The 14,542-nt window shown below is 43.9% G+C and overlaps 1 protein-coding gene across 1 annotated transcript in view; it reads right to left on the bottom strand.

Annotated features, from left to right (window-relative positions):
- The window catches only part of LOC140478000 (E3 ubiquitin-protein ligase MARCHF1-like), a 554,637-nt gene extending 540,301 nt beyond the window's left edge, over positions 1-14,336 (bottom strand). Inside the window, exon 1 of the mRNA XM_072571657.1 lies at positions 14,202-14,336. The gene's annotated coding sequence lies outside the window, so the exon portion shown is untranslated. The remainder of the gene's footprint in view (positions 1-14,201) is intronic.
- Positions 14,337-14,542: the final 206 nt, after the last annotated feature.

Raw genomic sequence — 14,542 nt, 5'->3', positions numbered from 1 at the left:
GCATTTTAACTTAGAGAAGATAGCAGAAACACTAATAAGGTGTTAGAGGAAGGTACAGTGCAGAGTGCTGGGGGCGTTTGCTAATAATACATCGATGTTTAAGAAGGGAGAAGGAGCATGCTCACAAAGGTCAGCTTAAAATCAGTGATAGGAAAATATATGCAATCTCTAATAAAGAAGAAAATAGAAACAAATCTGGAAGCCAAAAGAGAATGAATGAAATTCGAAACAAAACCTCTAGCTTAAGTTCTCTGAAGAGATAACAGAGAGCAGACAAAGTGCTGTAGTAGATGTACCTTTCATAGGAACAGGAGTAGGGCATTCAACACCAGGAGCCTGTTCCACCATCCAATGAGATACAGATGATCTGTGCCCTAACTCCCTATACCTGCCTTTGGCCAATGTCCTTTAGTACTCTGGTTTAACAAAAAGTTATCTATCTCAGATTTAACATTAACAACTGATTGAGCATTACTGCTGTGTGTGGAAGAGAGTTCCAAATATCTACCACCCACTCTGTGTCGAAGTGTGTCCTAACATCTCTCATGAATGGTCTGGTCCCAACTCTCAGGCTATGTCTCCTAGTTCTAGAATCCCCAACCAGTGGAAATAGCTTACCTACCCTGTATTTTCCTGAAGACTGTTATGAAGATCTCTATGTACTGTACCTTTAAGAAAGTTAAAGGCTAGCAGAACTACCTGACAGCACCAAGTGTTCTCAACAAGAGACAATGGAGCATTTGGTCCAGCAGTTAGTGTGACTGGTTGCCTGGAGACAAAAAAAAATTAAAATTCAGCCAATCAGTTTATATTATACCCCAAAATACTAACCTCTAATCAAGTTTGAATTTAGTATATTGGCAATATTAAAAGCCAATGAAACAATCCGATGCTATGGGGGTATAAGACTAGGGAAAATTGTACAGCTGGGGGGAGAACTGTCACGCCACCAGCATGTAGAGATTGCCCAGAAAATAGCTCTCTTAAAGGTACCTTTATCGATCAGTGACCTGTGAAGCATAATCCCTCAGAAGAAAAGACAACACAGGAAGATCCAAATAGAAGATGTGACAGCTGGCTAGTTTTGAAAACTTGAATTTTCGTTAATCTTAATCGGGGCGGTTTAATCGGACTAGTATTAGAGAAGGGAAGGTAAAAGATAGGTTAGAGGAAGGAGTTGTAAATAGTTGTTAGTTAATAATTCTCTATTATACGTTATGACGTAAAGTTATTACTTTTTATTTTAACTAGTTCTTGACCTATCAAATTTTCACAGATTACTGCACGGGATAAATCTTTTCTGTGTTGCTGGTTTAAATTAAGCAGGAGAGTTTACCCCATGTCATGAGAAGACTTCAATTAGATTATCAATTAACCTTCTGTATTCAAGTGAAAACAGGCCCAATTTGTATATACTGTCCTCATAACTTAAACCCTGAAGTCAGGTATCGTTCTTGTAAAGGAGAAAGTGAGAACTACAGATGCTAGAGATTGGAGTCAAAAAGTGTGGTGCTGGAAAAGCACAGCAGGTCAGGCAGCATCCCAGGAGCAGGACAGTCAACATTTCAGGCATAAGCCCTTCATCGGGGCTTATGCCTGAAAAGTCGATCCTCTTGCATTTTGCTGCCTTACCGGCTGTGCTTTTCCAGCACCACACGTTTTGACTATCATTCTTGTAAACCAACATTGTAATCCTTCCAAAGCCATTAGATCCTTCCTAAGGTGTGGTGCCCAGATCTCTTCACAGTATCTAAATGGGGTCAAACCAGGTTTTTCTCTATCTGCACTACAACCTCTGTATCCTTGCACTCCAGAAATCTAGATATAAAGACCAGCATTCCATTAGTTTCCTTGATTAGGTTCTGCACCCGTACATGACATTTTAATAATGTATGCACCTAAATCCCAAAATCTCCTTGGACATCCATTGTATTTAACTTCGTAACATCAAAAAGTGATCTTTCACTTTTCCAGTCCAAAACGAATAATTTCACACTTGCTTACATTGAACTCCACCTGGCACGGTTTTGCCCATTCACTTAGTATATCAATATCTGATAGTAATTTTATGCTGTCATCTACACTGTCAAAAATGCTGCCTTACAAGTTGGGAAAAGATGCCTTTCTATGCAATTATCCATTTTGTTAATGAATAATGTGAAAAACTGAGGCCCTAACATAGATCCTTATGGAGCCACATTCCTGATGAAGGGCTTATGCCCGAAATGTTGACTCTCCTGTCTCTCGGATATGACCTGACCTCCTGTGCTTTTCCAGCCCCATACTCTTGACTCTGAGCTCCAGCATCTGCAGTGCTCACTTTCTCCCACAGGTACTTGTGGAGACCACCGGTCACATCCTACCAATTTCAATACCTACCCATTATCCTGTTCTTCCTGCCGGTCAGCTAATTTCCCACCCATCTCAGTAATTTGCCCTCAATGCTGTGGGCTTCGAGCTTAGTTGAAGGTCTCTTCTGTGGAACTTAATCAAATGCCTTCTGGGAGTCTACATAAACAACTTCCACAGACATTTTTACATGTCTGCTACCTTAGTCACCTCTTCAATCCGATTTGTCAGACATGAGCTATTGGTCATGAATCCAAGCTGCCTGAAAATGTTTGAAGTGTTCCGTTACCTCATTCTTAATTATAGTTTCCAACAATTTTCCCACCACAGATGCGAGGCAGCTTATCTAGATTCCAGAGAAAAAAAGAACTTCCAATAATGTGCCATAAAATAAATACACGAATCAACAAGAGCATGTAGAGTCAGGACACAAGTTAAAAGAATAGATATTCAGCTGACTGCAGGACAGAAATCAGACAGCGAGGGTATCTGGCAGATCCTAAATAATGTAACAGTCGGTGCTGATGCCAAATAGCTATTTAATCAGTGATTTATTCTCCAAGAATAAAGCTGACATTATTTTACTTCACTGATCAAGTTTTACAATTACTGGTCAGAGCTATTTGGCAATATTATCACCAGCCCTTTCAACAGCTGAATAGGAAGCAGCGATGGGATTTATTCGATGAAACAAATACTGGCCATCGTGGTAAAGGTAGGGACAGTGAGTGTGAATGCAAAATCAAACAGCAGTTTCACTGGGGCACTGAGCAGCAAGATACAAATGGGACAGCAGTTACACTGATTATCATCACCATGTGGATACCAACTAAATTGATCACCATTACTGGATTGTACGTACTTACTGAGCCACCTCACAAAAAAAAGGTTGATTTGGAGGTTCGGTACCCATGGGAACAGCCTCAATTGCGACCTTAGGTCATGACACACTACAGGTGACCGCACTATACACACACACACACACACACACACATCCTCTCACAGATGTGTACACATTTACAATCACACACATGCACACACTTTCTCACAGACACTCATACCCACTCCCGCACACACACCCACATGTACACACACAGATATAGGTTTGTGGGGTGAACATGTACTTGCAGAATAACATTTTATTTTCGTAAAATAACTGCATGAATCCTTGTAAGATTCTGTAAATCCCTTTAAGAAATAGAATCAGTCTGAACATTGGAGCACAGACAACCTCACACAGGGCACCTCACACCTTCAATGCATTATCTGAGCTGGCATGGCACCTATTGTTAAAGTTCACTTGAGAATGTAAATTTAAAAACGAAAGTTCTGGGATTTACATATGAAAGAACTGAAACCAACATGGTCATTCTAAAATACGACAGACTTAACAAACAATCACGTCTTTGTCAATATATAATTCAGTTGCATCACACGTAAACTTTTGCTATAAATTCAGTGTCTTACGATCTTATACTCCACAATCACCTGATGAAGGAGCGATGCTCTGAAAGCTAGTGCTTCCACATAAACCTGTTGGACTATAACCTGCTGTTGTATGATTTTTAACTGAGAAAATGTGAGAAGTGTTCTTAATTCATGTAGATTTGAAGATCTATTGGAAAAATAAATCAGTAACTTCACAACACTCTGGGATTTTTCCGTCACTGGTCTGGGGGAAGCAGTTTTTCTGATCTCGAAAGGAAACTTTCCCCCCCATCACATTCTGAAGCAAAATGAGGAGATGAGGGGACTGTAATCATTGATATGGACATTAGTTAATCAGGAAATTTTACAAAAAAACACAGAACGTGCTGGAAATACTGAGTAGGCATATTCTGAAGAAGAGCTTTTGGACTCAACATTAATTCTACTTCTTTATCCAAAGATACTGCCAGACCTGCTGAATGTTTCCAGCTATGTTTTTGTTTCAGACCACCAACATCCACAGTACCTTGCTTTTATTTTAGCCTATCAGTAGACATCAATTAATAGCTGTGAGCATTGTTTAAGAAAGTCCAATCCAATAGTGCAAAGAGCATTGAACCTCAGATATAAATCATAGAATGAAATAGCTCAGAAGGACATTTATAGGTCTGATTCCATGCATCAGGCCCAGACTTATCCACTGAAAGAAAAATTAAATTAATGATATTGACCTTCCTTTTTTCCCATAGCCAAGCAAAATCTTAGAATCATCAAATCCCTTCAGTGTGGAAGCAGGCCATTCAGCCCATCAAGTCCACACTGATCCTCTGAACTCCATTCCACCATGACCTATCCTTGTAATCTTGCACTTTCTCATGGTTAATCCAACTAGCCTGCACAGCCCTGGACACTACAGGTAGTTTAGCACAGCCCATCCACCTAAGTTGCACATCTCTGGACTGTGGGGCACAAGGAAGAAACCTACACAGACACAGAGAGAATGTGTAAACTGATAGTTTACACATTGACAGTTCCAAGGCTGGAATCAAACCGGGTCCCTGGTGCTGCAAGACAACAATGCTAACTGCTGAGCCACTGTGCTTTATATATCCTGTCTCTTTTTTAAGATAGGAGAAAGTGAGGACTGCAGATGCTGGAGATCAGAGCTGAAAATGTGTTGCTGGAAAAGCGCAGCAGGTCAGGCAGCATCCAAGGAACAGGAGAATCGACGTTTAGGGCATCAGCCCTTCTTCAGGAATGAGGAAAGTGTGTCCAGCAGGCTAAGATAAAAGGTAGGGAGGAGGGACTTGGGGGAGGGGCATTGGAAATGCGATAGGTGGAGGGAGGGCAAGGTAAGAGTGATAGGCCGGAGTGGGGTGGGGGCGGAGAGGTCAGGAAGAAGATTGCAGGTTAGGAAGGCGGTGCTGAGTTCGAGGGATTTGACTGAGACAAGGTGGGGGGAGGGGAAATGAGGAAGCTGGAGAAATCTGAGTTCATCCCTTGTGGTTGGAGGGTTCCCAGGCGGAAGATGAGGCGCTCTTCCTCCAACCGTCGTGTTGCCATGGTCTGGCGATGGAGGAGTCCAAGGACCTGCATGTCCTTGGTGGAGTGGGAGGGGGAGTTGAAGTGTTGGGCTACGGGGTGGTTGGGTTGGTTGGTCCGGGTGTCCCAGAGGTGTTCTCTGAAACGTTCCGCAAGTAGGCGGCAGGAGGACCAGTTCCAAAACCGTACCACTCAGATGGCCTTCTTCTTCAAGGACCGTGATTTCCCCTCAGACGTAGTCGACGATGCCCTCCACCGCATCTCTTCCACTTCCCGCTCCTCTGCCCTTGAGCCCCGCCCCTCCAACCACCACCAGGACAGAACCCCACTGGTCCTCACCTACCACCCTACCAACCTCCATGTCCAGCGTATCATCCGCCGTCATTTCCACCACCTCCAAACGGACCCCACCACCAGGGATATATTTCCCTCCCCTCCCCTATCAGCGTTCCGAAAAGACCACTCCCTCCATGACTCCCTCGTCAGGTCCACACCCCCCACCAACCCAACCTCCACTCCCGGCACCTTCCCCTGCAACTACAAGAAATGCAAAACTTGCGCCCACACCTCCCCCCTTACTTCCCTCCAATGCCCCAGGGGACACTTCCATATCCACCACAAATTCACCTGCACCTCAACACACATCATTTATTGCATCCGCTGCACCCGATGTGGCCTCCTCTATATTGGGGAGACAGGCCGCCTACTTGCGGAACCACAAATAGGAAAGTGAGGACTTCAGATGCTGGAGATCAGAGTTAAAAAGTGTGGTGCTGGAAAAGCACAGCCAGTCAGGCAGCATCTGAGGAGCAGGAGAGTCGACGTTTCAAGCATAAACTCTTCATCAGGACTGTCCCTTTCCTGATGAAGAGCTTATGCTCGAAAAGTCGACTCTCTTGCTCCTCGGATGCTGCCTGATCAGCTATGCTTTTCCTGCACCACATCTTTTGGATCCAAACATAGTCCTTTTGGGATACCAAAGGATTTAGGAGCAGGAAAAAGCCGTTCAGTATCATAAGTCTGCTCCACCATTCTAGATCATGGCTGTTCACCTACTTCAACAACACATTTGTGCTGTCCCCCCCCATTTCCCTCCATGTCATTACAGCTAAGAGAAAGCTACTAAAATCTGTCTTGAACTTGCAAAGTGACTCAGCTGACACAGACCTCTGGGGTCGAGAATTCTAAGGTCTCAACATCCTCCCCCTCTCAGTTCTAAATGACCTGCCCTTATTGAGACTCTGTGACTGCACAGTCAGGGAAAACATCCACCTGTTCTGCAGCTACTCTATCTATTCATCGTAGAAAGCCTACAAGTCCACATCAACTCTCCAACGATCACCCCAGCCAAATTAACCACCTACCCTAGCCCTGCATTTCCCGTGGCTAATCCACCAACTTGCACATCTTTGGACTGTGGGAAGAAACTGGAGGAAGCCCACGCAGACACGGGGAGAATGTACAAACTCCACACAGTCACCTGAGGCAGGAATCAAACCTGGGTCCTTGGTGCTGTGAGGCAGCAGTGCTAAGCACTAAGCCACCGTGCCGCCCTGTTGTTATATACATCAGTACGAAAGATAATGCTGAAGCATGCTGAACAAATATGTTCGTACAGAGAAAAATAATAGGATTGCAAATCGAGAGTCCCTGTGAAAGTTAGGGAACATATAGCCTGTGGGATGATAAAGAAGAGAAGCTTATGTTAGATTCTAATGCCATGTTTTTGCTCCCAAGCTGACAGCACAGAGTTGGAAATATTTCCAATTCCATAAGACTTGAGTTGAAAACACTCGACCGCGGTCAATCAGTCCAGGCATTATAGACACAGGAGTCAGAACGCTGCAGAGATAAGAGTCAAAGGGGGTGAGCCAGTTTTCACTGCAATGAAACAAAGGTAGGAATGAATCAAAATGGAAATAGATGAGAGAGGTGTTATGGCTTCCGAAGGAGGGCTACGGCATTTGAAACATTGACTCTGCTTTTCCTCTACATGTGCTGCCAGAGCAGCTGAGTTTCTCCAGCAGTTTCTGTTTTCATTTCAAATTTCCAGCTCGGCAGTTCTTTATGTGAGGTGTTCAGGGTGATGCAGACAGGTGATGAGGTGTCCACATTGAGTATGTTGGGAGCACAGAGGGCAAGATGTGTTGGATGTTCAGGAGGATAAGAAGAGCTACAGCTCCTAAATGGATATGGTGCATTAGTGAGCACTGGTGAACGCATATGAACATTAGTGAGATGTGTATAAAGTGGCAGAGTTAGAGTGAGTGGTGGCCCTGTGAGTGTGGAATGAAAGATTTTGGTACTTATACTTGAGGATCACACAAGAACATTGATCTCCTTGACTGGACAGCATTGGAGCTGCAATCTGTGTACAGGTTAACTGTGCGTGGTGGCCTGGCCTCCGACGGCATCAGTTTGCAAAAGGACTGCCCTCCTTTTCACCTCCCCATGAACATATACCTCAGGGTCCCTGGCTGTGAGGTGAGGATTAAACTTTGTTTTCTCTGGGCTGGAGCGTGGATCACCTTGGTGAGAAGGCATGTTCCTGGCCTGCAACTGCTGTGCAGATAGGCTTTAACAATTGCCCCACTTGAATGCCAGATGATCCCGATAGTGGTGAGCACTTCCACTTCTCCTGCTACACAATTCGCCAAGGAAGGCATTCAAGGGTCCAAGTTGCGTAATTAAAAAGGTGAAGAATGCAAGTCTTAAATCAGTGAAGTTGTTCCAAGCCATATTGGATCGGACATCATGAATCTCACTTGACAAAATGCTTTGACCAAAAACGATGCCCAAGAGGCAGAGGAAAATATTTTGATCGCAATAAATAAGAAATGATAGGAGAATTGTGTGAAACATAAACTCAGGCGCTGATGCACTGATCTCTGGGTAGGATGGCATGTGTAAATGCTTTTGGGAAATTCCATACAGTTGTTATTGCAACAATGTACTTAATTCATTAAAAATATCTTTATCTATATTCACTGATACTACAATAATTCTGAACAGTCTTTGCATTATCAAGAAAAACAATCATTGGAATTTGACCTTCCCTGGAGTTGCAAAAACGAGAGTCATTTCTTACTCATGCAGGACTACATTTACATATATCTGGACTAGTGGTGCTGGAAGAGCACAGCAGTTCAGGCAGCATCCAAGGAGCAGCGAAATCGACGTTTCGGGCAAAAGCCCTTCATCAGGGCGATTTCGCTGCTCCTTGGATGCTGCCTGAACTGCTGTGCTCTTCCAGCAACACAAATCCAGAATCTGGTTTCCAGCGTCTGCAGTCATTGTTTTTACCTACATTTACATATATTAAGGCAATGAGGAGGGTCTGACAACCGAACAGACCCTCGTTGTACTTTGGCAGAAAGGTCTTGGCCAGTGGACTTTCCCCACTGCACCTTTGCAGCAGCTGCTCCAAGTTTTAGTGCATTTTCCAGCACCTAGCCCGGATTAGGAAATGTGCCAGTCTGCAACACTCGACCGAGGTCAACTCTTTGCACTGGAAGACCGACATGTTTCGGGCAGACTGAAGGGCATCTTTCAATTAGGTCCTCCTGGCACAGTCGATGCTTGTCTCAGTGTGCGTTCTGGGAAGAGACTGTAAAGCACAGAGTCTTGTGTCATGGACAAGCCTTGGCAAAAACCATTGCAACCACTCCGGATCTTCTATTGCAAAGGCTCATTCCGGAAGGAGATGAACTTTGCCAGTGCAGCCACTCCGAGGGCAGCATGCATGAAGGATCTGGTGGGCAGTGCCCTTTTCACCACCAGCCAGGCTGAGTCTTGGTGCTTGTTGGAAAGTTCTGGTGATTACTAATTCCACCAAATGACTTCAGCAGTCTGCTCAGGCAGCGACGCGAGAGCACCCACACTCTCCTTTTCCCTCAGGAACGTGAACTCGCTGTGTGCTGACCACTTCCTGATGGACCTCTGGTCGAAGATGTTTCCCTTTGCAAGTTTTTGTACAAACTGCAGGTGATACGCACTGTTCCAGCTACTTTAATCATTTCACAGCAGCAAGGCCAGACCCACCCTTTACAGAATAAAAACCGAACCAACTGTGGATGCCGGAAATCAGAAACCAAAGTAGAAATTGCTCGAAAGGCTCAGCAGGCCTGGAAGCAGATGTGAAGGATGTGAGTTTTGAGGAAAGGTCACCTGAACCCAAAATATTAACTCTGATTTCTCTCCACCGATGCTGCCATATCTGCTGAGCCTCTCCACCACTTTCTGCTTTTAGAGTCATAGAGTCACACAGCATGGAAACAGACCATGTGGGCGGCACGGTGGCACAGTGGTTAGCACTGCTGCCTCACAGCATCAGAGACCCGGGTTCAATTCCCGCCTCAGGCGACTGACTGTGTGGAGTTTACACATTCTCCCCGTGTCTGCGTGGGTTTCCTCCCACAGTCCAAAGATGTGCAGGTCAGGTGAATTGGCCATGCTAAATTGCCCGTAGTGTTAGGTAAGGGGTAGATGTAGGGGTATGGGTGGGTTGCGCTTCGGCGGGGCGGTGTGGACTTGTTGGGCCGAAGGGCCTGTTTCCACACTGTAAGTAATCTAATCTAATCTAAAAGACCCTTCGGTCCAACCCGTCCATGCCGACCAGATATCCCAACCCAATCTAGTCCCATTTGTCAGCACCCGGCCCATACCCCACCAAACCCTTCCTCTTCATATACCCATCCAGATGCCTTTTAAATCTTGCAATTGTACCAGCCTCTACCATTTCCTCTGGCAGCTCATTCCACACACGTACCACCCTCTGCGTGAAAAAGTTGCCCCTTACATCCTTTTTAAATCTTTTCCCTCTCACCTTAAACATATGGCCTCTGGACTCCCTCACTCCAGGGAAAACACCTTGTCTATTTACCCTATGCCCCTCATGATTTTTTAAACCTCTGTAAGGTCACCCCACAGCCTCCGACGCTCCAGGGAAAACAGCCCCAGCCTATTCAGCCTCTCCCTATAACTCAAAACCTCCAACCCTGGCAACGTCCTTGTAAATCTTTTCTGAACCCTTTCAAGTTTCACAACATCCTTCCAATAGGAAGGAGACCAGAATTGCCACAATATTCCAACAGTGGCCTAACCAATATCCTGTACAGCTGAAACATGATCTCCCAACTCCTGTACTCAATGCTCTGCCCAATAAAGGAAAGCATACCAAACACCTTCTTCACTATCCCATCCTTCACAATAGGGAGGACAGGTAAAACCTCAGTTCTTAGTGTGTTTGTGTACCCCGGGGTCCAAGCACAGTATGATGCAGCCACACACAAAGATGGCTGTCAGGATTGGGTTTGCCTTTTCCCCTATTATCCAGAGCTTTGTATGTGCTGTCCCTGCAGCCACAGCCCACCTTTGACCTCCAGAGGTAGAGACTATGATTCTAGATGAAGAGGATGATGGTTTAGGTGATGCAAAAGCACAGTTTCTGGAAATGGGCTCGAGCTCGGCCACATGCAGTAACACTGATAGTACCTCACATCTGATGATCAGGTTTTTATCTGCAACTGAAAGGAAGCAGTGCCTCCCATGAACTCAATCCCAAGTCTTTGTGCACATGCACTCCCTACTCCCAGCACATTCGGATAATCTATCCTGATGGTGAAAGGGATAAAGGATCAGCCAACCGAATTCCCAAATAACATGGCCTCACTCTTTTTTCAATTTATCTTGGCTCCTGAGGCCAGTCACAAACGCTGATGAATCTGCACACTGACAGTGGATCTGAGCAGATAATGGCAATGTCGTCCATGGACAGAGAGACTTTGAACTACAGACCTCTGCTGCTGGCTATAAGTCATCCCTCACAGTCTTGCAGCCTTCCTGATGGACTCAGCAAAAGGCTCCATGCCACACACAAACAAGACAGCAGGGACAAGGCAGCCTTGCCTGACTCCAGATCTGATCGGGAAGCTTTCTGATTCCCACCCATTGACTGAGACTGCACGAGCACTGCTGGTATTGCAACGGTCAACATCAGATTGCCTCACAAAGCCCATTTGGAGAGCACATCCCACACACATAGGTGCTTGATCTTCTGTCAAAAGCCTTCGCCTGGTCCAGAAGAGACAGGCATCCACCCTCTGTCCTGCTTGTGGGCGAATGTATCCCTGTGCAGCACAACACTCTCCGTGATCTTCTTGCCCTGTGCAGCACAGGTTTGGTTAGAATACATCACCAATCCCAGAGCAGACCTGACTCAGTTGGCGACAACTTTAGACAGAACTTTGCAATCTCTGTTTAGCAGTGAAATTGGTCGCCAATTTCTGATTTCCTCCTTCTCCCCCTTCCACTTGCGGAAATTCTATAAATATGCGAACAAGTTAATGTGACTGATTGTGTGCATAGAATCAGCATTCTGCTCGCAGGACTGCTGAATTAAACACAACTGGGTGATATTTAAATTGCTGTTACCATGAGGACACGATGAAACATTCCACCCAAAATACAACGCTCAAGACAAGAAATATCATGATCAAACGCCTAGGTTTAAGACATGACATTTCTAGCAAACGGTCTTAATCATCGGAATGAAGTGTGGATTTCATTGGAGTCTAATTAGCATTCCACTCGTCAGTTTCAACATGAAACAGACAATTTCATATGCTGGCAGTGCAAAGATTGTGTGGTTTATCCACAATCTTCTTACTATCAATAGAAGGACAACTGTGAGAAATGTGCTGCAGTTTCGTGACACCATCCTGTGGCAGGCTCAGTTTGGTCTGACAGTGCAATTTTGGAAAACTGCTCTCGGATATTTACAGGCCACGATGTGTCAGGATGACTCTTTCTGAAGACAGCACAGCAGTTTGTTGCTGTTGTACAACTAGTCTTGCACTGACAGCAGGAGCAATATTTTTGAGCAATGCAGTATGAAGCCTGTGAAACTAAAATTCTTAGACATTGAACGTGTCATCCTGAATTGTTTTCCAATAACTCTTGTAGTTTATGATAACCATGTGCACAGATTTCGGGACTTACTTGCATGCCCTTTACTTAGTGGAAAGTAGGTCATAGCTAGATGAAAATGGCAGCACTGCATTGACCATCCTGCTCCTTTAACTGGTAGAGTCAACGTTAGTTTCATTCAGTCAGCCCAAGAATCTACTAGCAGTATGCTAATTGGTATTGTATGGCCCATATAGGACACTGACACCATTCTGAGGTATTAACCAGCGAACCATGAAGAAATCCCCGCAGGAAATCTTTTTTAAAAATAGCATTTTTAACAAAAAATGTGGCTCTGGCAGCCTCCCACAGCTTAACCCTCCTGAGAGTTACCTTCTCTCACAGCTGCTTGATCAGCTACACAAGGGTCACTGGAATCTTTGCATCAAGCCAACCACACTCCTCCCCTCACCAAACACTGATTGCCAAACTGTGAGAGGACTGGCAGTTTACCAACAATAAGCAAATAAGGCTAAGTTGTCAAATGTATCAAATTCAGGGCAAAGACTCGGGCCTGACTAAATTCCAAATGAAACGAAAATTCAGACAGCTTTCTTTTTGCTGACTCTGATGCACTAGGCAGTGGAAGGTCATGAAAATCATAATTTACAATGTCAGGTTGCAAGCTACATAAGTTCCCTGATCACTGCTCTCCTTCATCTCTTTTATGGGCTTTCCACACGACTGCGCCAGGTCTTGAAAAAAGGCACATCAAAATTATTTTTTCTTCTGTACTATTTCGCCAATCAAGTCCAGTCAAGCTTATGCAATTCCTCTCATCTTTATTAACTACACTGCAAAATACTTCAAATTTTAAAGATAACTTGAATATCCATCTGATTATTTTTAAGACGGGTTCAATCTGAGACATAATTGAATTAGTTTTTTTTCTTATTGCTGCTGTAATGCATCACATTTTCTGAGGGACGTGATCTCTTCCTAAATTTAAAAGCTTTTATAACCTGTTTTTATAGTCAGGTGTATGTACACTGCAACGATCAACACAAGTGATTAAATAAGCAGTGCTACCACGAGCAGTAATTTTAACACTGACTGCAATGGTTTAATTGCAAAATCAAGGTGTCACCTCAAAGTAGCTATATGATCAAAAAACATGCTGGATACATTTGAGTTCCCACAGATATGGATACCTTTGATTGAAGGACACAATGTGGAATTCATTTTACATCTTCCAAAGTTAAAATTAACCCTTTTCAGCTGTGCTGCAAAGTATGAGAAAGAAACATATTCTGGAAAGGTTTATTTAATTTTTGAGGATTTCAGTTCATTAAATACATCATTAGCTTCTTAGCAAAAGCCATCACTGTAAGTGCAGCACGATTAAGTATCTGTTATTAGTCTATTCAAACCCTCAAGTCCGGCTGATTATAAAGTGTAAGAATTGTATGAATTAAAACTCAGTTTTATTTATATTACTTGCTGTGCAATTAAGAGTCATTAAATAATATGATTAATTAAACATACAGAATGCACACATTATATTCCAAAATTCAGCTCTGCAACAAGAAATCGTTGGTGCTAAGACAGTAATTGGAACTGATGCACTGTGAGTCATTAGAACACCTCCTGCAACAGCTCAGAGATTTATATAAAAACAGCAATATCTCCCTCTCCTCAAATCAGGATCGTCATGGCTTTATCACAGCATTCCTAGGTATCCAAAGGTATTGTAGTTTTCAGCATGAGGTTTTCCTGTCATTTCAATGAAGCTTGCGAACCCATATGTGCACCCATTTGAGATTAAATGGAATCATTTGCCTTCGGGAGAAGCAAGCTTTAAAATTCAGCTGCAGCAAGAAAGCAAGCAACATATCCAACATAAAGTCACAAAGATTGTGATCATACCACCTATAACCTCACACATGCGAACTGCACTCTGATTGATGGTTACTTACCCATGACTGAAGTGCTATTGATGCATTCCTGTTATATTACAGTTGAAAGTCCTGATTCTCTGCATAGTTGAGGTTTTCTTGAAAAATCTGCTATGCCTCTCAAATCAGCAACAGCTGGCTGTGCCTGCTCACTGTGAAATGATGCAGCATCTGACAGTACAACACACGGTCCCGAGATTCTAGAGTCATTTATGTTGCTGTCATATGATGTAATTGAGTGTTTTTTTTTCTGGTCTGCTCAGGACAGAATTAATCAATAACAGAGAGGACGATAGACAAGAGAAAAGGAAGCTATGATTCTTTGGGCAAACCCAATGTTCATTCAAGACTAGTATTTGGTA

The sequence above is a fragment of the Chiloscyllium punctatum genome, chromosome 1 (assembly GCF_047496795.1).
Source record: "Chiloscyllium punctatum isolate Juve2018m chromosome 1, sChiPun1.3, whole genome shotgun sequence".
Taxonomy (NCBI): Eukaryota; Metazoa; Chordata; class Chondrichthyes; order Orectolobiformes; family Hemiscylliidae; genus Chiloscyllium; species Chiloscyllium punctatum.
Note: the sequence above shows the minus strand (reverse complement) of the source record. Positions and strands in the feature narration are given on the sequence as shown.